The sequence below is a fragment of the Cervus elaphus genome, chromosome 7 (genome assembly GCF_910594005.1).
Source record: "Cervus elaphus chromosome 7, mCerEla1.1, whole genome shotgun sequence".
NCBI lineage: Eukaryota > Metazoa > Chordata > Mammalia > Artiodactyla > Cervidae > Cervus > Cervus elaphus.
This window is the reverse complement of record NC_057821.1, coordinates 48,283,546-48,306,166: the sequence shown is the minus strand read 5'-3', so window position 1 is coordinate 48,306,166 and position 22,621 is coordinate 48,283,546. Positions and strand designations below refer to the sequence as shown.

Sequence of the window (22,621 nt, the reverse complement as noted above, 5' to 3'; positions counted from 1 at the left end):
ACCTCAGAGGAGGCCTGCTGTCTCCGATTTTCTCATGATTAGAATGCAAAGTCTGGTCACTTGGATAAGGCGGTGAATGCATGAGATTTTGATTTGGAAAAGCTAAAACTGGAGGACTTCTGTGATGGTCCAGTGGCTAAGACTCCCGATGCAGGGGCCTGGGTTCCATCACCGGTCAGGGAACGAGATCCCACATGCCCCAGCTAAAGATCCCGTGTGCCTTAACTAAGACCCGGCACAGTCAAATAAACAAGTCTTTTTTCTTTTTTTTTTTTTAAGTTAAAATTGAAGAAAGAGGAGAAGGTCACCCAGAACCCCATGTAGAAAGAGGCAGAGTGCAGACAAGGAGGCGTCCAGGTTTCAGGGGCAACTTGGCGGAAGTTCTAGCCACAACACCCTGTCCTCAGCGTTGGAGCAGTTCATTCTCCCTTGGAACAGTCAGGCACTGCAATCAACATAATTCAGCCATTGTTTCCAAGGACAAAACTCTCCTGGACATTTTCTGAGCAACCTAATTGCCATTACTCGATTTCCCCCCAAGAATGCGTTCTGTTGTTTGTGACTGAAAGACCCTGATGGATACAGTGTCCAAAGGGTTGACAATCGTGTGCGTGTGTATCTGAGTGTGTATGTGTGCACAGGCTTAAGCTAATGAGTCTCCAAAATGCCATTAATTTCTCCAAATTTATTTTAAAAGCTTAGATTGGCTGACAAAAGGAACTATTTGCTTTGATCAGGGTTTGCCCCTGAAAGTCTTCAAGATAAACAGGAGCCTGGCTTGCATAGAACTCTGTGTATTTGAGAACTGTTGGGAGTGTATGTACAGTCTTCTTTGGTTTTATATAAACCTGCCAAGAGAGCGACAATGACAAGCCTTTCTCAGAAAATTCCTAAAGAAGCAATTAAGCCTGAAAGCACACTCCACATTCATGTTTATTCAGCACTCATGTGTCCTTTCTGAAGCACACTCTCTCATGCTTCCTAAGGTTATTTTGCAGATATATTGTGCTAAACTGTAACAGTGTTCAAAAATATTCACTGTCTCTGCCTAGGGGAGATTTCTATTTCCTCTTCCAAATCTCATCAGGCTTGGTCATGGGACCCAATTTGGCCAACTGAAGGTGAGAGGTAAAGTCATGGCCAACGTTAAGAGCCAGCAGACTCCAGAAGATAGTGAAGGACAGGGAAACCTGGTGTGCTGCAGTCCATGCGGTCACAAAGAGTCAGACACGACCTAGCAATTGAACAACAAGAGCCAATTAGGGCTCTTCCAGGTTATCTCCCCTCTGTCCTGGTGGAACCATGGAGGTTTCTCCATCAGCTTGAGCCCCAAGGAAAGAAAATTGGGATCACAGCCATAGCTCACCCACGACAGACATGAATAAGTAGGAAGAAAAGTGCTAAGCAACTGGGATCTGGAGCCCTTTTGACCAAAATGTAGCTTCACTTGACTGTTAATTCCATGTTATTGATCATAGCTACTGTTTTCTGGGGTGTCCCTGGTGACTTCGTGAGAAAGAATCCGCCTGTAATACAGGAGATGCAGGCTTGATCCCTGGGTCAGGAAGACCCCCTGCAGGAGATAATGACAACCCACTCCAGTATTCTTGCCTGGAGAATCCCAGAGACAGAGGAGCCTGGCAGGCTACAGTCCACGGGGTCACAAAGAGCTGGACATGACTGAGGGATTAAACAAGAACAACTGTTCTCTAAACACTGTTTGCAAGCCAAGCAGTCACATCCTTCCATCACCATGAACTAGGTACTCACCTCTTCACCTGACAGGTACAGAGACCAACCCATGGAGAGCAAGGGACTGACGCCTGCCCAAGCCAGCGCTGAGACCTGGACCTGGCCAGCTGTTTTGTTTTGTTTTTTGAAGTCTAGTTGACTTCCAGTCTTGTGTTAGTTTCAAGTGTACAACAAAGTGATTCAGTGATTCATTTATACACATATATAGATGTATATGATTCTTTCCCTTTATAGGTTATTACAAGATAGTGAATATAGTTAGCTCCCTGTGCTATACAGTAGGTCCTTGTTGGTTATTATTTTATATACAGAATTATGTATATGTTAATCCCCAAATCCTAATTAATCTCCCCCACACTTTCCCCTTTGGCAATCACCAGTCTATTCTCCATGACTGTGAGTCTGTTTCTGTTTCATGGATAAATTCATTTGTATCATATTTAGATTCCACATGTAAGTGATATCATATGATATTTGCTTTTCTTGGCCTGGCTTACTTCACTTAGCATGATAATCTTGAAATACATCCATGTTGCTGCCAGTGACACTATTTTGTTCCTTGTTATGGCTGAGTAATATTCCATTATATATATATATACATACACCATATCTTCTTTATTTATTCTTTATCCATTCATCTGTCAATGGACATTTGAATTGCTTCCATGTCTTAGCTGTTGTAAATAGGGCTGCTATGTACCTTGGGGTACATATATCTTTTTGAATTACAGTTTTCTCTAGATACACATCCAGGAGTGGGATTGCAGGATCATATGGTAGCTATATTTTTAGACTCTTTAAGGGCCCTCTGTAGTGGCTGCACCAATTTGCATTCCCACCAACAGTTCAGGAGCGCTCCCTTTTCTCCACACCCTCTCCAGCATTTGTTTGTAGACTTTTTGATGATGGCCATTCTGGCTGGTGGGAGGTACTACCTCAGTGTAATTGTGATTTGCACTTCTCTAATAGTTAGCAATGTTGAGCCTTTTTTTCATGTATCTCTTGGCCATCTGTATTTCTTCTTCAGAGAAATTGGACCAAATTGGTTTAATGCCAGAGGCTCCTGCTCTTAAAACTAAGTTCTGCCAAATTGAGAAAGTCCTGACAGACACAGCATTTCTGCTACCAACCCCGTGCTCACAGAAGCACTCTCTTCCCCTGCTGGGTGACACTGGCCATCCCCTTAACCTCTCTGAGCCTATTTCATCAGGTAAAAAGTTACTAGTAAAATTGGTCCTTCAGTGTCAACTGAAATAATCCACGTAAATCGCTTTAGATTCTCTGAGCTGAAATGTCCAAGCACAGGGCCTAGCCACACAGAAGTGAGTCAGTGCCGGAGAGGCTGGGACAGTGACCTCCAGAATTTTGTGGCGGGGCACTCGAGGAAAATGGGATTTTTGAGTTACTGAAATTCTCTTTTACACAATATATAAAACACATAGACTTTTTTAAATTTATTGAAACTTCCTGGTTTTTAAAAAACAAAAAGATCAACCCTGAATATTCATTGGAAAGACTGATGCTGAAGCTGAAGCTCTAATACCTCGACCACCTGATGCGAAGAGTTGACTCGTTGGAAAAGACCCTGATGCTGGGAAAGATTGAGGGCAGGAGGAGAAGGGGACGATAGAGGATGAGATGGTTGGATAACATCACCAACTCAGTGGACGTGAGTTTGAGCAAACTCTGGGAGATGGTGAAGGACAGGGAAGCCTGGCGTGCTGCAGTTCATAGGGTCAGAAAAAGTAGGACATGACATACTGAATTAACAACAACAATAAAATATTAAAAGATTAAGGAATTGCTAAATGGAGACTTTTCACAAGCAATCTAAAATTCAGGGACTTCCTTGGTGGCCCAGTGGGTAAGACTTTGAGCTCCCAGTGCAAGGGGCCTTGATTCGATCCCTGGTCAGGGAACTAGATCTCACATCCTACAACTAAAGCTCTCTCATGCCACAGTGAAGATGGAAGATCCCACGTGCTGCAACGAAGACCCGGCACAGCCCAATAAATAAACAAATGAATGTTTTTGAAAGTTAATTTTAAAAGTAAAATAAAATTCAGAACCTCTTATAGATGGACATGGTGCAAGCTCATTTTCTCCCTGCTGTCATGAAGATGCATGGAACCCATATGTAAATATAAGAGCTCTGTACACCCACATGTACATTTGCAATGAGGACAGAGAGTGTGCTGAAGGCAGCCCAGAAGGACTGGGACAGAACTCAGTTTTGTGCTCTGGGTTGCTGAATTCCAGTTTTGGAAAGATCCTCAAGGGAAAGAAAGGAACTGATGCTTACTGTGTGTCCTCTGTATGTCAGAAACTACATCAGTTATCCCTAATTCTCATAGCAACTCTGCAAGGTCTGAAGTTTCAGAAGACTGTATAACCTTGATAGGTCACACCGCCAGTAAGCAACAGAAACAACTCAAATCTTTATCTGTCTGACCCCAAGGTTCAGTCTCTTTCCACTGGACCAGCAGCGGACAAACGGCTGTCCATGGCCAACTCCAGCTGACCACCTTTATTTTTATCCCACCTGTGAGTCAAGAATAACTTTTACATTTTTAAACAGTCAAAAATAAATAAATAAAGAGTATATTTTGTGACATGCGAAAATGGTGTGAAATTCACATTTCAGTGTCCATGAATAAATTTGTACTGGAACCCAGCCACACCTGTTTATTTACATATTGTCTATGGCTGATTTTCTGCTATGCTGTTGTTGGCAGATTGAGTGACTGGGCGGGAAATCATATAGCCGCCAGAGTGTACAATACTTATTACCTGGTCCTTTTCAGAAAAACACTTTCCCACCTCTGCTCTAGACCATGTAGCCTTGAAGGTGACCGAGGCCTCTACTTCTATAGATGAGGAAACACAAGTCCGTAAAGATTGAATAGATTTGCCCCAAATTAATAATATTGGGAGAGACACCGGTCTAGCAAGGGAGAAGCACTAGGCGGCCCCCAAGGCAGGTTGGGAAGGAAGGTCGGCATTGGTTGGTCCACGCATCTGGCCATGATGCAGAAGGTGAGCCGGTGGGGTAGGGGAGCGGGGAAGCCAGCAGGCATTCGGGCCCTGGAGTTTACACTGGAAACGGAGTCCCATCTGGAGGAAATGACAAGGAGGCAGGGTACTCAGAGAAGACCGTCTCATCCACAGCCCGGATGCCGGGTTCAAGGACAGGGTCAAGGTGGAGGGGGCCACCAAGGAGGCCGGAAGAAGTCACAAGCAGAACCTTATCTTTCACCCAGTGAGACAAACATTAAATATAAGAAAAACACTTAAAAAAAGAGTGCTCGCTGGCCAGGAAACCTTCCTGAAGTATCACAAAGTGAAAAGGGTTTACAAAACTATTTATATGGCCTGGTCTCTACTTTCTGAATAGACATTTATACCTGTTTACATAAATTAAATGATTTGAACTGATATATACCAATACACCAAGTAAAATGGTAGTTATGACTGAATGCAATCACAGGTGTTTTTTGTTTCTTTGTATCTGGGTATTTTCTGATCTTTCTGCAGTAAACTTTTATTGCTTTTTTAGCAATAAATAAAGTCATTTTGTAGTATTGGCCTGGGAATAGCAGATCAATACAAAAGAATAGGAAACTGGAAAACAGAGTCAATAGATATAAGAATCAGGTATGTGATAAATGTGGAATTTGGAATCAATGGGAGAAAGATGAGTAATTCAGTACATTGCATTAATTCAATTGGCTAAAAGTTTGGAAGATAAAGTTGAGCTCTAAATACATATAGACGTGGTACAAATGAAGAATGTTTACAACATATTAGTGAAAAAAGTTTATAAAATATGATTTTTCAAAAGAAGCTACATATGTATATGCATGTATATAAATCTTGTACGGATAGATGCTGGGAAAGATTGAGGGCAGGAGGAAAAGAGGGTGACAGAGGATGAGATGGTTGGATGGCATCATCGACTCAATGGACATGAGTTTGAGCAAACTCCAGAAGATAGTGAAGGACAGGGAAGCCTGGCATGCTGTTATTCATGGAGTCACAAACAGTCAGACACAACTGAGCAACTGAACAACATACATGAATAGATAGATAGGTGATAGAGATAAATTAAAAATACGGATATCAGCTCAGTTCAGTAGTTCAGTCATGTCCAACGCTTTATGACCCCACGGACTGCAGCATGCCAGGCTTCCCTGTCCATCACCAACTCCCGGAGCTTACTCAAACTCATGTCCATCGAGTCAGTGATGCCAGATACATATACAGCTACATATACATACAAGAAACATAAACAGAGATTCACATCAAACTTGTAACCATGGTTACTTCTACCGAGTGAGAGAGAAAAGAGGATGCTTTCACACCTTACATAATTACACACATTATATTGTTTGAATTTTTGTCTTGAGAATGTAATATGTGCAAAACTATAAAAATAAAAATGAAAGTCCTATAATCTCTAAAATAAACAGATCCTAGAAGATTCGTCAGTATGTCACCATGGAAGTGACTACAATAGCCCTCGAAATCCATTAGGTTGGTAAGGTTCAAGTTTGGCCTGAAGCTAGCTGATGGCACGGTGCCAGGATCAATTTCCTGATTTTGACAGTGAACCATATTATGTAAGATGCTGCCCCTGGGGGAATCTGGGTGATGGGTCCAGGGGAACCTCTATTTTTGTAACTTCTGGCTCATCTATAAACTATAATTAAAAACTTTAAAATTTTTTAGGTTGAATTCTACGAATATGTCTATCCCAGACTGTTTTTGACCTACACAAATGGCAATCTCGTATAGCTAAATATATAATTAAAGAAAAGGCTTAAGCTAATCAATTGCGTGTGAACCTGTGTGAGGAATTTCGGTAACAGAAGTAGGGTGGTCTGCACAGGGATAAGGATTCAGTGGCTCCGTGGGGCAGGGGTGGTCCTGGGGCGTCCTGGGAGTACCAGTCCACTTTATTCCGACCCACCTCAATCAGGCAACAACTGCACCCTGATGCCGGGAAAGGTACACACCTCTCGACATGCAGCTTTCCACCCGGTTTCCCTCTCAATTTCCATCTCACGAAGCCATCAGTACAGTTCTGAGTGACAGGTGGAGTTACAAAGCCAAGGGTGGCCCCTGAGCCTGACGGTCACCTGCCAGGCCAGCCCTGTGAGGCCCTGACTGCAGAGGGGCCACACCACTCCCTCTGAGACAGGGCTCCCGAATGGTCAGCTCAAGTCAAAGACGCAGCCAGGAGAGCGGGCCTCAGAGGGACCCAGCACGAGAAAGGAGCCTTGTGGCAACTGCTGCACAGAATCAAGGACCCCGGGGGCTCTGAGCCGCCAGGGAAGCCCAGAGAGAGGCTTAAAAAGTAATAAAATAAATTAAAAATACAAAATGTAGTAAAACTGCAATGTCTGGAACAACGGGAACACTACCAAGAGAATAGAGAAAATCTGGTGCTCGTCACTGAAATTAAATGATTTCAGGTAATACAAGGTGTCCTGGCCCGGACGCCAAAACACGTGGGCTGCAGAGCAGTCAGCTGGGGAAATGTGGTCGGTCGCCCGCCGGGCTGCAGTTTTGTGCTCCGTGAGCTGGAGGGGCTGCCCAGGCTGGACCGAGGGCCGCCCCACTGGTGGTACCACACCCCGGGCTACAGCCCGCATCTCTCTTCGCCTGGACGTCTCCACTCTGCCTGTATCTCTCTGAGCTTCTAGGCCCCGTCTCTTGAACTCTAGATTTCCAACCTAGTCTTTTCCCTCTAACTACATGCTTTGAAATCTAACCTTCCCTCAAAACCCCTGACCCGCCTAGAGATCAGTAAGTCACCCCGTAATCTTTGCCAAAGGCCTGGTGGCTGGGCAGCCTATAATTTCCTCGCCTCGCATCGCCAGCCCCACAGAGCACTGGGCTGTTCTCGGCAGCACAATTGCTGGTATTTAGCAGACTCTGGACCTGCTCGTCTCAGCACATGGTTTTCTACGGTCACAGTCCACAGAGCGCCGTCTGGACCTCTCACGCTGAAACCAAGTTTGGGCAGAGGTCCAGGTTTGCAGAGAGTCAGAACCGAAGTTTGGTGGCCCCACCCCAAAACCCAGCAAGGATATCCAGGGAGGGCGCCACACATCTGAAAATGGAAAAGGCACCAAAACTTTAACCATTCACCTTCTTCACCCCCCACCCCGTCCCTCCCCACAACTGGCTCCTCTTTTCCGCTCCCAAATAGCATAAGAAGCCCTTTTCTTTCCACGGGGACAGTCTGAAGACGGTTAACTCAGATTGCTAGTTAGTGCTAACCACAGTGAGGGAAAATGTCAGATATTAATGCTGCTTTTTTTATATGGCAGGGTGAGCATTCGGGAATAAGAATAAACTCTTATTGACAGGGTCAAACACCACAATATGTACATATCACTAAAGTGTGTTTGCAAAATAGGCAATAATGGCTCTAAATAGACTGTCTCGGAATGACTAATAAATAATAAGCATCTTGCCTTCAAAATTAACAACGGGGAAGAAGCGTATTATTTAGAGCACTGCAGTGAGAAGTGGCTTTCACCAGGGGGCCGGGGCTGCGGCAGGATGGGCCCAGACCCCGTCCCTGTCCTCATGTTCCTTCCCACGCAACGGGCCACGCGACGTGGTGACAAGAGCAAAGCTGCCCAAAGAGGTGACGTCGGAGAAGCTCAGAGGCTCGCCCTGGAGAGCACCTTCCTCCTCCTTGAGCCGCAGCATGCCTGGTCCTCCACTGGCCGTCACTGGTCCAGGTTCACACGAGGTAAAGAAGGAAGTGCCCGCAGAACCGTCCCATCCAAGGACGCTCAGCCTCCGGGGTTGGGGTGGACACACAGCCCTTGAATGCAAGAGTCCATCACGTCAGTTCCCCTTCTCTGTGACCTGGGATGACACCAGAGTTCGTGGGACAGCCCGTTCCTCTGTCTTAGACGTGGTAGCAGCCCTTCAGGGTCTCACCACAGGGATGAAAGGGGATAAGTAACAGACCTGTGTCAATGTAAAATGAGATTCCATGAAACGCATGATGCAATAATATGAGTAAGAAAGGCTGTGTTCCTTTTATTTTATTTTTTTGCTATTTGTTGTTGCTGTTCTGTCACCAAGTCGGACCCAACTCTTTGTGACTCCGTGGACTGCAGCATACCAGGCCTCCCTGTCCTTCACGACCTCCCTGAGTTTGCTCAAGTTCGTGTCCCTTGGATCAGTGATGCCATCCAGCCATCTCACCCTCTGTTGCCTTCTTTTCCTCCTGCCTTCAATCTCTCCCAGCATCAGGATCTCCATATTCCTTTTAAAATGATACTGTTATGATGCTAATAAAATCTATGAGGAATAGCTACTCTCAAAGTTAATAAGCACTGCCGTCTTTGCAGGACTGAACAGTTACCCCCGGACTGATATGAACACGAAACATATATGTTTATTCTTAGAGCTTGTCTGGTTTCCAAGTCCTTTTAATACAGTGGTCTGAACTGATGCTCAGTAAGGAAACCAGCAGAGAAACCCAAACTCAAGGAAGCCAGCAGCTTCCCCAGGGTCACCGAGGTAACGGACACTATGGTTGCACTTTCAGTGCTCCGTTGCTCTGTCGACAAAACCACGGTGACTCTGAAAAGAAGCCAGCATGTCTGGGCAGACCAGTGTCGGTCGGTGGTTGTCCACCATGGACAAAGATTTATCAGGACAAGGACTGTTGCTGGGCTTGCTTGCAACATCACATGGAGAGTTCCCGAGGGTGGGGCTGAGTGCCCAGGCTCCCCCCGACACAGCATGGACCTCAGACCAGTCATTCGAGTGGGAGACGCTCCATCTTCGCTTTATTCTCAGGGCTGCAGGAAGGCAGGTTAGACCCAGATCCCGTGATATCCCAGAGCTCACATCCTCCCCCTGGCTGTCACCACCTCATGTAAATCCGCAAAAACCCCTGAGCCCTTTCCAGATTCTGATCCCACATCCCGAGCAGATGCAATGATGGGGGGAAAGAAATCAGTCACGTAGCCAGATATTTTATTTGTTTGAGACCAAGAGTAGGCACTTGTGAAATTGCTCAGTTGAATGTATAAACTCAGTTTTTAATCCGAATATTTTTTCACTGGAAAGACAGCCATAGAGACACAAAAGAAGCCTTTCTGCTCCCCTGTTTCCTCGTGTTAAAATTAGAGTTATTTCTGGAAGGCATTTTGGCATTATCCATCAAGTGCTTTAAAAATGTTTACACCCTTTGGCCAAGTAATTCCCTTTCTAAGAAACATTGAGCAGAAATACAAAGAGACACACATGGAGATACCACCCCTTACAACTGGGAAGAGTTAGCCATAAATGTCCGTGTTCATCATTAAAAGAAAGTGTGAACAATGATGGCTTCTTGGCAATGGGTTTACCATAGAACTTTACTTTTTTCTTTGTCTCAGTATTTTCCAAAATTCTCTATAATGAGAAACAACCAAAATATCCATTGACAGGTGAATGGACAGGCAAAATGGGGTAATACATACAGTAGAATATGGTTCATCCTTAGAAAGGAAGGAAATTCTGATACAGGCTACAATATGGATGAATCTTAAAGATACTAGGCAAAGGGAACTAAATCAGTCACAGAAAGATAAATGCGGTGTGATTCCACTTATACGAGGGCCCTTGAATAATTAAGTTCAAAGAGACTGAAGGGAGGGAGGTGGGTGCCAGAGGTTTGGGGGAGCGGATGGGGAGTCAGTGTTTCATGGGGACAGAGTTTCAGTTTGGGAGGAGGAGAAGGTTCTGGGGATGATGGTGGGGATGTTTGCACAAGAATGTGAAGAAGGGAGAGGCTCTTATTTAGGCGGAAAGAATGAAGTCGAATTATTTCCTTTTGATGAGTCGCTTTACATTTTGTACTAGGTATGAACCAAAGAGAGACAGCAAAGACACAAACGAAATTCCGTATTTAAACTCAGGGTTAAAGTTACAAGAATAAGATACACTTGCCTTTTTAAAAAAATTCTGTTTTGCATAATGACAAGAGAAAGAGAAAGTGAGGATCGTGTCACATTACCTGGGAGTTTTCTGGATGGCCGGACTTGCTCCCTGTGGGTAAGTGATGAGAACTGGCGAGACTGCACCCTCCTTTCCAGTTCCACCATCACCACACGGAGGATGCGGCAGAGTCTCCACTGCGTTCACGCCCAGGCCTTCCTGAGTCAACCTCGGCCGAGAAGCTGCTGTTTGAAGGCCACCTGAAGGGCTTCCCTGGGGGGCCGGTGGGTGCGATTCAGGGGACGTGGGTTCAGTCCCTGGATACGGAACTAAGATTCCACATGCCTCGGGGCAACTAAACCCGAGCGCCCCGACAGGGAAGCCTTTGGGCCGCAACGAGGGCCCGGCACAGTCAAAAACAAAAAGCAATAACAAACAAAAAACAGCTGAAGCGTTGTGGCGACATGTTCAGCCATGTTCAGCAGGTATAAACCAAGAGGAAATTGTAGCACGATTCCACTCATGTTCATGCATTGACCAAGTGTCAGGTATTGAGTACTCACTCTAATGTTAGTCCCTTAGTCGTGTCTGACTCTTTTGTGACCCTGTGGACCGTAGCCCGCCAGGTTCCTCTGTCTATGGAGCTCTCCAAGCAGGAATACTAGAGTGGGCAGGCATTCCCTTCTCCAGGGGATCTTCCCGACCCAGGGCTCGAACCCGGGTCTCCCACATTGCTGGCAGATTCTCATCACCTGACCCACCGGGGAAGCCCACCATACAGTCACTGCAAATGTTTTATTGCGGCAAAATACGGCCAACATGAAATTTACCTCCTTAATCATTTTTAAGGGCACAGTCCAGTGGCATTAAGTACATTCGTACTGCTGGGCAGTCCTCACTGCCATCCACCTACAGGCCTTTTCATCTTCACCATTAAACTCTCCCTTCCTCCCACTCCCAGGCTTGTCTCTACGAATCTCACTGATTTAGAAACCTCATGTAAGTAGAATCGCAGAGTATTTGTCCTTTTGTGATTGGCTTATTTACTTAGCATAATGTCCTCAAGGGTCATCCGTGTGGTAGCAGGTGTCAGAATTTCCTTCCTTTTTAAGACCAAATCATCTTCTACTGCATTTGTGTAGCACTGTTCATCCATTTATCCATTGATGGACGCTTGGATCGCTTCCACCCTTTGGCTGTTGGGAATAATGCTGCGATGAACTCAGGTATACAAACACTGGATGCAAATTTTAGTAACTGCTGAGCTGTTTGTGTTCAGGAAAATTAAGTAGGTGACTTCTGTCTCATTGGTGCCAAGAAATCACTCATTTCGTGGAATCAGAAAATGGTAAAGCAGGAAGCTGTTATAAAACCATCATTTATATCTATCCATAGATGAGGAAAGGGACATGAAGTGACTTAACTAGAATGGTTTGGGAAATGATCAGTTCCTACATGTAGGGAGGGGGGAAACCCCTCTCCCAGGCAAAAATATCCACCCAACTTGTCATACCACATACCTCAAATTCCTGACACTGGATATTCATTTACTTAGATGAAGGTACTGGTCCTTTTACCAAGAATCTCCTAATAAAATAAAAATAGCTCTGAGGGAAAGTCATTATTGACCCATCTGCCTTGTCTTGAAAGACTGGTTTTCCACCGAACAGTAGACTTAGAGTCAGGTTCTCAGGGAAGAAAGTCCTCCCTGCGGGAGAGTCAATGCAGAAGGCGGGAGGCAGGGTCACGAGGGATTTTAAGCACAGATATTCCACAAGGAGACAGTCATCTCCCGAGGAGCTCCAGGCACCAGTCAGCACCAGCGCTGAGAGCGAAGACCCGGAAGTGGGAAGTGAGACGAGACCAGCTAAAGCCCAACTCGGGCAACGGGACAATTTTCTCTCTGACGAGCTTGTTCCTAAATATTATACTTCAAGCCAAAGTACAGGTCTTCTTTAGATGACTTGGGGGCCATGAGTAAGTTCTGGATAATAACAAAATATTTTGTTAGGTTTCCTCAGCTATACAAAGTAAGATGTTTTTTTTCTTTCAAGAAGAATGGAAAATACTCACAAGGATCACCGACGGAAGGACTCATTTCTCTTCAGCAGGTTTCATCCTCTCCAGTGGTCAGACACGTTTCACGGTGGAGTTGAGGTAATTCTGTCAGTCAAAGGAGGTGTTTGCAGGCCAGGAGAACCCCAGCATAACACAGCCCACAGGCACAAGCAGCTGAACACTCCTCAGGTCAGAAGGGGCTTTCCATAAACATAGTAACCATATTGGTTCCATAATAACAAGGTTGGGTTCTTAACGGGGAGTGTTATTTCTGCATCCAATGCCAAAGTCGTGAGGTGGTTCTAAGGGATCTCTGGAAGAACAAGGGGTTAGAAAAGAGGACTATGGGAGCCCAAGGAAAACCGACACCTACCAATGAACTTAACAAGAAACACAAGCAAGGTACAGAGATGTTTGAGGTCCTCTTTCAGAGAACACCAGAAACCCTTTTATTTGTTAAAATGAGAGAAACAACTAATTGGGCAATAGGACAAGTGAATGTACTGTTTTATATGCAGAAAACTCGAGAGGATATGGAAACTGAGGCATTAAAACAGAGCCAGGACAACCCTGTGGTCGGGTGGTTAAGAATCCAGGCTTCCCAACCTAGATGCCCATCAGCAGATGAATGGATAAGGAAGCTGTGGTACATATACACCATGGAATATTACTCAGCAGTTAAAAAGAATTCATTTGAATCAGTTCTAATGAGATGGATGAAACTGGAGCCCATTATACAGAGTGAAGTAAGCCAGAAAAATAAAGATCATTACAGCATACTAACACATATATATGGAATTTAGAAAGATGGTAATGATAACCCTATACGCAAAACAGAAAAAGAGACACAGATGTACAGAACAGACTTTTGGACTCTGTGGGAGAAGGAGAGGGTGGGATGTTTCGAGAGAACAGCATGTGTATTATCTATAGGGAAACAGATCACCAGCCCAGGTGGGATGCATGAGACAAGTGCTCGGGCCTGGTGCACTGGGAAGACCCAGAGGAATCGGGTGGAGAGGGAGGTGGGAGGGGGGATCGGGATGGGAACACATGTAACTCCATGGCTGATTCATGTCAATGTATGACAAAATCCGCTGCAATGTTGTGAAGTAATTAGCCTCCAACTAATAAAAATAAATGAAAAAAAAAAAAAAGAATCCAGGCTTCCACAATAAGGGGTGTGGCTTCAGCCCCTGGTCGGGGAAGTTCCGTATGACACATGATGCAGCCAAAAAAAATCTTTTTAGTAAAACAGAGTCAGATACTAGTAATTAGGGACATTTATACTCAGTAGGTATGTAGGTTCTGAAACTAGGAATCTACCACGCTCCGATGAAAATCCAGAAAATAGTATTTCCACATTCCTGCCATGGTGATGTGTATAGTACCTGATAAGTAAAGTCCACACTCACAAAATCGATTCACATCAAATTAGCCTCAGCAATAAAAATAAAACAGTAACATGAATCCAATTCCCGTGGTGGCAATGTTTGATTTGCTTCACTGGCAAGTTAATTGAGTCCCCATCTGCTTTATTCTCTCACATTTCCCAGGAGGCCAAGCTCACGATGTGTCTTAAAGAGGTTCCCAGAGGCCTCCTCATCCGCCGCGTCGTACAGCCTAAGAGGCGCGCTGGATAGTTTTCAGCCAACCCCGCACTGACAGAGCCAGAGAACAATCCTCCCTTTGGGTCCTATAGCAGTGTTGATGGCCGCTGAGGACCGAGATACGATTGATTGCCAGAGATGTTAGTAAAAGCACTAGAAGGCTGGGCTTTACTTTTCCATTAAAAAATTTTATAAACAAAACAGACTCCTGTGTGCTTTCTTGTTATAAAACACTAAATAAAAGAAGCACAGAGCACTTCTCTCATCAGCGTGGCACAGGTTCTTCTAGCGTCTTTTCTAAGCATTTCTACACCTCTCCTATACTGTTCTACCACGAATGTGTTCTGTTTAACAGGAATGACTCAGATCCTAGGTCTGCCGTAAATTCCCTGTAAGCTTTGGAGCAAAAATGTGAGATGGGGTTTGGCCCCCACAGCATCTCTTCATCCTGGTCTCTCAGTCTAGCCCCTCTCGTTTGTGCTAAAAGTCATATCAAAGTAAAGGAACTGTCTGTCTCTACAAAACCTTGTTCCACGAGGGGTGGGCTCTGGCCAGACCAGAAGCCAGGCTGGAGAGCAGAGGTCCAGTGAAGGTGGCAGGCGAGAGAAATTGTGTCCAGGAAGCTGGAGGGGGAAGGTCCTGACCACCCTGAAGAGCCGAGGACTCAGGACCAATAGACCGATGGGGACGGGATGTGATGTGCGGGCTGGCCTCAAGAGACATGGTCCAGAAGGGGGTGCACTGGAAGGAGGCCATGGGCGGTGAGGGCACAGTGAGTGGTGAGAAAGCAGAAAAGTGAGGGCGGAAGAAGGCAGCCTTGAGAGAGAAACTTCTGGGCTTATTCTGGGGGCATGAGAGCGGCAAGGGGACCCTGGTGACCCACAATGGGTAGAAGGTAGTTCAACTACAGAAATAGGCTTGGTGGGTTCAGATGGGACAAACACACTTCATGGAAAAGACAATGGTCAACTTTTCCTCCTGGTGACCATGGTGGGTCCATGAAGGAGAAAGGTGTCTAGGTGAGAAAGTCAGCTACTGAAACCCCCCTAAGTAGGCCCCACCCCACCTTCCTTTGGGTCGTCACACTTGTTTAACTCTCCACTAGGCTCTGCGCCCCCTGAGGGAAGCCCATTGGTCTTCGTCACCCTGTAGCACTTTCCAGGGTATTCAAAAGCTCTCAGGTTTGGGAAAACAGCCAGCTCCAGCTTTCGTAGCCAACCCAGAATTCCAGCTACAGCAGGGACCAGATCAGCAGAGGCGCTGAGGTCAGTCCAGGCTCCCTGAAGGCTACCTGCTGAGGGAAGGCGAGGCTGCTGAGAGAAGCATCTAGAATGGTCAGAGAGGGGGCTCTGTCCAAGATGCCCTGGGAACAACTGAGGCACAGGAAGGAGGGAGGAACAAACGAGGAAAGATGGAGCAAAGCTCTGTATCTGAGCCCAAGACAGGAAACTCTGGGCCAGCTTCATGGAGAGCGTTTATAAAGATATGCGTGCATGCATGCTAGGTTGTTTCAGTAGTGTCCGACTCCCGACTCTTTGCGATCCTGTGAACTGTGGCCCGTCAGGCTCCTCTGTCCGTGGGGATTCTCCAGGCAAGAGTACTGGAATGGGTTGCCATGCTCTTCTCCAAGGGATCTTCCCAACCCAGGGATCGAACCCACATTTCTTATATCTCCTGCATCGGGCAGGTGGGTTCTTTATCACTAGGGCCACCTGGGAAGCCCTATACAAAAGTAAATGGAACTTACACCTCAGGAAGGAAGGAACAGGGGAACAAAATCCCTGTAACTTAGCAGTATTAAAAGCCGCATGAAAACATCTGGAGATACCATGACTCCTTTTCAGCATGGGAGCAAATATGAAAACCAGTGGATTAAATTAGGGTCTCACATGGCATGATGCAGGCTCTACTCTGGAAGAAGCTTCGACAAGTATCCCTGGAAGGAGCTGGGCTCGAGGTCGACCAGGTGGCCCATCTGATCATCTGGCTGATTTGTGGGCTGAGAGTAGTGAGGGCATCCATTTCAACCAAGGTCAGAGACAACAGAAGTCAAGAACAAAGGTGGACCGAAGGCTTTTGTCCAGGAAAAGCAGATTCTGCCAGGGATGGGGGCTGGCGCCTCTGCCCAATCTGCCCCCAAAGCAACAGGAATACAAGTCTCTCAAAAAGCAGACAAACAGGGACGTCCCTTGTGGTCCAGTAGGTAGGACTCGAGGCTTCCACTGTAGGGGGCATGGTTTCGATCGCTGGTTGGGGAACTAAGATCCTGCATGCCATGGGGTGAGGTCCAAAAAAAAAAAAAAACACAGACAAATACACAGAATGATGGATGGGAGGGTCATTATTGGATGTGTTTTCAATGTGAAATGACGACCATAAAGTCACCTGTGCTGACAACACTTTTGGAGGTGCCTTGAGGGGTCCTCCAAGCGAAGGTCCTTTGTGGGGTGGCAGCACACGGAGACCAGGGGGCCGAGTTTGGGGGACACCCTCTCCCCCCAGGCACTTCAGCAGAAGCCCCCTGGGAGGGCCTTGCAGGTCTCAGGGTCAATCTGTCTCTGGGCTGCTGTGGCCTGTAGACAACACTAGATACATAATAAATCTCTCTTATTCTATCCTTTTTCTCTCTCAAGGCTCCAGTCTGCCACCCATTTTGTCCCCCCTGCTGTTGTCACGGCCAGATTCACAATCTGAATTCCTTCCAGCTTTCTGAGGCGAGGCCTGTGACTCTCATCTTGAACAAGGAAGTGTGACTTGGCATCAGACTTTTTTTTGAGGAGTTGGAGCTAAGAATTGGTGGAGGAGGGGTGAAGAGAAGGGCTCCGAAAGTTCAGAAATAAGAAGGACAGTGGAAGGAGAAGCACAAAGGGACATTCATTTAGCTGGATTTCCTTTTCTTTATTTCCTGTTTCCACACACTCTGCTTCATCATATTTCCTCTTAGCAGTAAGAACCAAATATCTCCCAGCTCATGTTATTTAACTAACTTCACCACCTCAATCTTAGCCCCACACTTATAAAATGGTAATAAGGTAATGCCTAAGGGTAGCATTTAAAAAAAAAGAAAAGCTAAATGTTAGTGATACTAACTCTGAAATAGTGTTTGGCACTTAAAAGCCAAGCATTTGATTTTTCAAGTTTTCATGATTACTTCACCAAAATCGGGTGGCATAAACACTGCTTTTGCGTAAAACGGTTTTTGGTTTTTCTTCTTTAAATTCCTTTTTAATTGGAGGATAATTGGTTTGCAATGTTGTGTTGGTTTCTGCCACGCAACGTGAATCAGCCCCAAGTACACATACACTCCCTCCATCCTGAACTTCCCTCCCACCCCTTCATCCCACAGCCCCTCTAGGTTGTCACGAAGCACCGGATTGAGCGCCCTGTTGTCTAAAATGGTTTTGCAGACAGAGATTGTTAAGCAGTTGCGTTGTTATATTTCGTGCCATTCAATTTCACTGAAAGGCAGATTGATAAAAATCAGCCTGGCCAGTTTCTGGACACTATCCTCTCTGCCATGGGACAGGACTCCAGGGCAGTCTGTACCTTTTGACCCATCCCACCCAGAGGCCCTCCACCTACCCGCCTCCCCCAGGAAGATTCACTGGGACAGACACCCGGGGAAATGACATGCCCAGGGTACAGGAGGGGCCTTTGCTTTGGGAGAATAGCTGTGGAGCCTTGGGGGACAGCATGCGTCCTGGAGTCACGAGGAGAAAGGACTTTTCCTTCTTTCAACATCCAACAAATACTGTGTGCAGGGCAGACCGTGCTGAGCAAGGAACTCTGCCACAACTGGGAACACCATGACGAGCCATCCTGGGCCTCCAGGCTCCCTGGGCAGGGAGGTGTCCGGCAGGAAGGCAGTTACAACCCAATGTAGAAGCTACTGAACCCAAAAGAAGCCCAGACTCTACGTGAGCACATCAGAGCAGAGCCTACACCAGGCTAGGGTAGAGCAGGAATCAGGGAAGACTGCCTGGAAGAGGTGAACTTTGGCACCTCCATCCATTCAACTGAAATTGAGTACACTGCTCTGAGAGCTGAGATAGAGCAGAGGACCCAAGACTTGAGATCCTCCTCTCTACAAACTTACATCCCTCTAGAGGGCAGCGGATTGTGCCAGAGAGTTACCTTGTGGCCAGAGAGGCCTGAGGAAGCTGAGACCTGATGACAAGATGGAGGGAAGGGCTTCTCGGGCAGAGGAAATGGCCTGTAGCAGCAAGCATCGGGTGCTTCTGGGGATGCGAAGGAAAGCCCAGAATGCGGCAAGGTGCAGCATGAAGGGATCGAGGCCAAAGACAAGAACCAGATCACACAAACCTCCACAGACGGTGGTCACAAGTTTGGATTTTACCGCAGTCATCATGGAAAGTGAAGGTAACGTGATCAGATCTGTGTCTTAAAGTGACCATCTCAGCTGCCTGGTGAGGCAACGGTGCAGAGAGAAAGAGCACTTGAAACAAGCAGTACATGCAAAGACCCCGGCAGAGGCGGCTCCTTCGGGGGGGAGTGAGGCCTCCTGTGCAGCCAGGGGCAGAGCTCGGGCTGGGGCCAGACCACCACGGTTCCCACGGGCCACTGGAGGCCTGCAGGGAGGGCTCATGCCCCCAGACTGACTCAACTCACGCGATGATTTTTTGATTGGTGGGTGGGATTAAGTCATGGATTCCCAAACAGCAAGGGCCCTGCATGTGGAGTAAATTCTGTCTTCAAAGACTGAAAATATACAATCTTTCAGAGTTACCAAAATTCATGAATAGTTCTCATTTTCTTACGCATGAAACAAGAGTTTCCTCATTCTCTAGAGTTCACTGGGTAAAGAAGGGGAGTAATGACCCACGACGTAATTAATTTATTGTTGTTGCCATTATTTTATTGTTGTTGTTGTTCAATATTTACTTACTTGTTTGGCTGCACTGGGTCTTAGTTATGGCACCTAGGATCTTTGAGTTCCAGCATGTGGGATCTAGTTCCCTGAACAGGAATTGAACCTGTGTCCCCTGCATTGGGAGTGCAGAGTCTTAGCCACTAGGCCACCAGCCAAGTCCCTGTTGTCGTTATTTTACTTGCATTTCACGCTGATCACTCGCTGCCACGTGGGCGTCTTGGCCCCGTGAAGCCGGACTGCTCACGGTCTTCCCCAAGCCATCTCCTTCTAAAGTTCTCCATGATAGCAGGACCCACATTCACCCAGCCTGCATCACCCATCACTCTCAACCCTTCCCTGGTTAATTAAGGCCCTCGTGTGTTATTTCCTTGGTGTCCTTGGCATCTCTCCCCTCCTCAGCGTCTCCACGACCACTGTCCGAATTACAGCTCTCACTCATCTCCGCTGTGGCAGCTGACTGACGCCAGTCTGCTCCTCCGCTCTATTTCTTTATTCTCTCTTTGGGCTCATTTCAGGTCCCAGCCTCTGTCTTTAAACTGAACCCATGCTGCTCAAAGTAAAAAGAGCCACTAGATTAGAATTTTCTCAACTTCCCAAAATATGAAGGCAATGAAAATGTGGAATTGAAGAAAGAGCAACAGGCAAAGCAGGAGTCTTTCCTATTATAAACCTTAGGGTAAAATCTAAGCAAGAATCCTCCACAGGGTAGACGATTCCCACTTGACCTACCGAGCACTTGAAATGCGAGTGTTCTAAACTGAGGCATGCTGAGGACTGATGCTGAAGCTGAAGCTCCAACACTTCGGCCAACCTTATGCGAAGAGTCAACACATTGGAAAAGACCCTGATGCTGGGAAAGACTGAGGGCAGGAGGAGAAGGGGCAGCAGAGAATGACATTGTTGGACGTGAGTTTGAGCAACTCTGGGAGAGAGTGAAGGACAGGGAACCTGGTGTGCTGCAGTCCATGGGGTCAAAAAGAGTCGGTTACAACTGAGCAACAGAAGCATAAAATGTACCCTTAAAAGATTTTATACAAGAAAAAGGGATGTAAATAAATTTTGCATAGAGAGTACATTGAAATGCTAATAATCTGGATACTTGGGTTAAGTAATACATACTCCTAAAATTAATTTTATTTGTTTCATCTTGCCTGTTTTTAATGTGGCAACAAGACAAATTTACATATTCAGCTTGTATTTTGACTACCATTATATTTCAATTAAACTGTGCTGGCCTAAAATAACTGGAGATCTGTGGCAATAAAACTTAATGTTATTGTTAAGAATTATTCCTAAGAGAGCAATGGAAGGCAGCAAGAAAAGACAAAAAGCCCAATGGGAAAAAAACAGCAAAAGATCTGGACAGACATTTCTCCAAACAAGATGCACAATAGCCAACACTTAATATCGTTACTTACCAGGGAAATGCAAATCAAAATCGATAAAACACCACTTCATACCCACCAGGATGGCCATAATTTTTTTTATGGGAAAATTGTAACTGTTGGAGAGGATGTGAAGAAATAGGAACCCTGTGCGCTATTGGTGAAAACATACAATGGTGCAGGCACTGTGGGAAACAGTTTAGCAGTTCCTTGAAATGCTACACAGGGAGTTATCATGTGACCCAGCAATTCTACTCCTAGAGAGATGAAAACATATTCACAGAAAAGGTTGTGTAAGATAGATTCTCTGGAGGTCCAGTGGCTAGGATTCCACGCTTTGCTGCAGGAGGTGCAGGTTCAATCCCTGGTCAGGGAATCAAGATCCCACAAGTAGTGTGGCGCAGGCAAAAAAAAATTTTTTTAAGCTGAACAAGGATATTCACAGCAGTGTCATTCATTATAGCCAGTTAGTGGAAACAACCAAATACCCTTCAACTGTTGAATAGATAAACAAATCATGACATATCCAAACAATAGAATATTACATGGTTATAAATAAAAATGAAGCGCTGAAGAACTGATGCTTTTGACCTGTGGTGTTGGAGAAGACTCTTGAGAGTCACTTGGACTGCAAGGAGATGCAACCAGTCCATCCTAAAGGAGATCAGTCCTGGGTGTTCATTGGAAGGACTGATGCTGAAGCTGAAACTCCAATACTTTGGCCACCTCATGCGAAGAGTTGACTCATTGGAAAAGCCCCTGATGCTGGGAGGGATTGGGGGCAGGAGGAGAAGGGGACGACAGAGGATGAGATGGCTGGATGGCATCACCGACTTGATGGACATGGGTTTGGGTGGACTCTGGGAGTTGGTGATGGACAGGGAGGCCTGGTGTGCTGCGATTCATGGGGTCGCAAAGAGTCGGACACGACTGAGCGACTGAACTGAACTGAACTGACTGAATACGTACTATAACATGGATGAACCTTGAAAACGTTATGTTCAGTGAAAGAAACTCCACAAAAGACCACAGATTTATGATACTTTTTATGTGAAATGTCCAGAAAGGGCAAATCTAGAAACAAAAAGTAGATCTGTGTTTGCCTAGGGCTGGAGGAGTTTGGGGGAAATAGGGCTGACAGCTAATGGGTCCAGAGTTTCTTTGAGGGATGATGAAAATGTTTCAGAGTTGATTGTGGTGGATTCTAGAACAATTTTAGATTACAGTCATATCTTCTGGGAAGGGGAACTTGACAGCTGGGGGACAAGGGTGTCCCTGTGTGTGTCTGTGTGTATGTGTACATACACACAGACACACACACACACACAGACACACACACATACACACAGACACACACACACAGACACACACACACACAGACACACACACACACACACACAGACACACACACACATATATATATATATACATTACAATAAGTCCTGTGTGCATATTGGGTTTTGTACCACACCTATAATAACCTTTTCATAAACATAAAAGGTGAAATAATATTTTCAAAGAAATTACATTAGGAATAACAAAAGGGTCATAACTACAAAAAATCAAAATGTATTCAAGAACACCACTGAAATATCTATACCAATACATAAACAAATCTAAAAGAAAAGGGTAATGTTTAAGAAAATACACATGTCAAAAAACTGACTTGTAAAAAAGGTAGAAAACCAGACCATGCTAGATAAGAAATTTAAAAGTTAGCAAAAAATAAACCTCAAAGCCCTCCACCTCCAACAAAGAGCATCAAAGGCAGATAGGATTATAAATGAGTTTTTCCAATCCTCCAAAGACAGATAATTCTTATTCATTGATGTTTCTAGGCATAGGAAGACAGACAAGGCTTTCTCACTCATCTCATGAGGATAAACATCACTGTCCTAAGAAACGGCTGAGGCGCAAAAGGAAGGAAGAGGAAAGGAGGGAGGGAGAGCAGAAAGAGAGGGTTTATCTGA

General features: G+C 45.6%; 1 long non-coding RNA gene across 1 annotated transcript; it reads left to right on the top strand.

The window, feature by feature from the left end:
• The first annotated feature begins 12,564 nt into the window (after nt 1–12,564).
• LOC122696776 lies at nt 12,565–14,502 on the top strand. Its single transcript, XR_006341857.1, has 3 exons — nt 12,565–12,684; nt 12,762–12,954; nt 14,322–14,502. It is a non-coding gene; the product is annotated as an uncharacterized LOC122696776 (long non-coding RNA).
• Nucleotides 14,503–22,621: the final 8,119 nt, after the last annotated feature.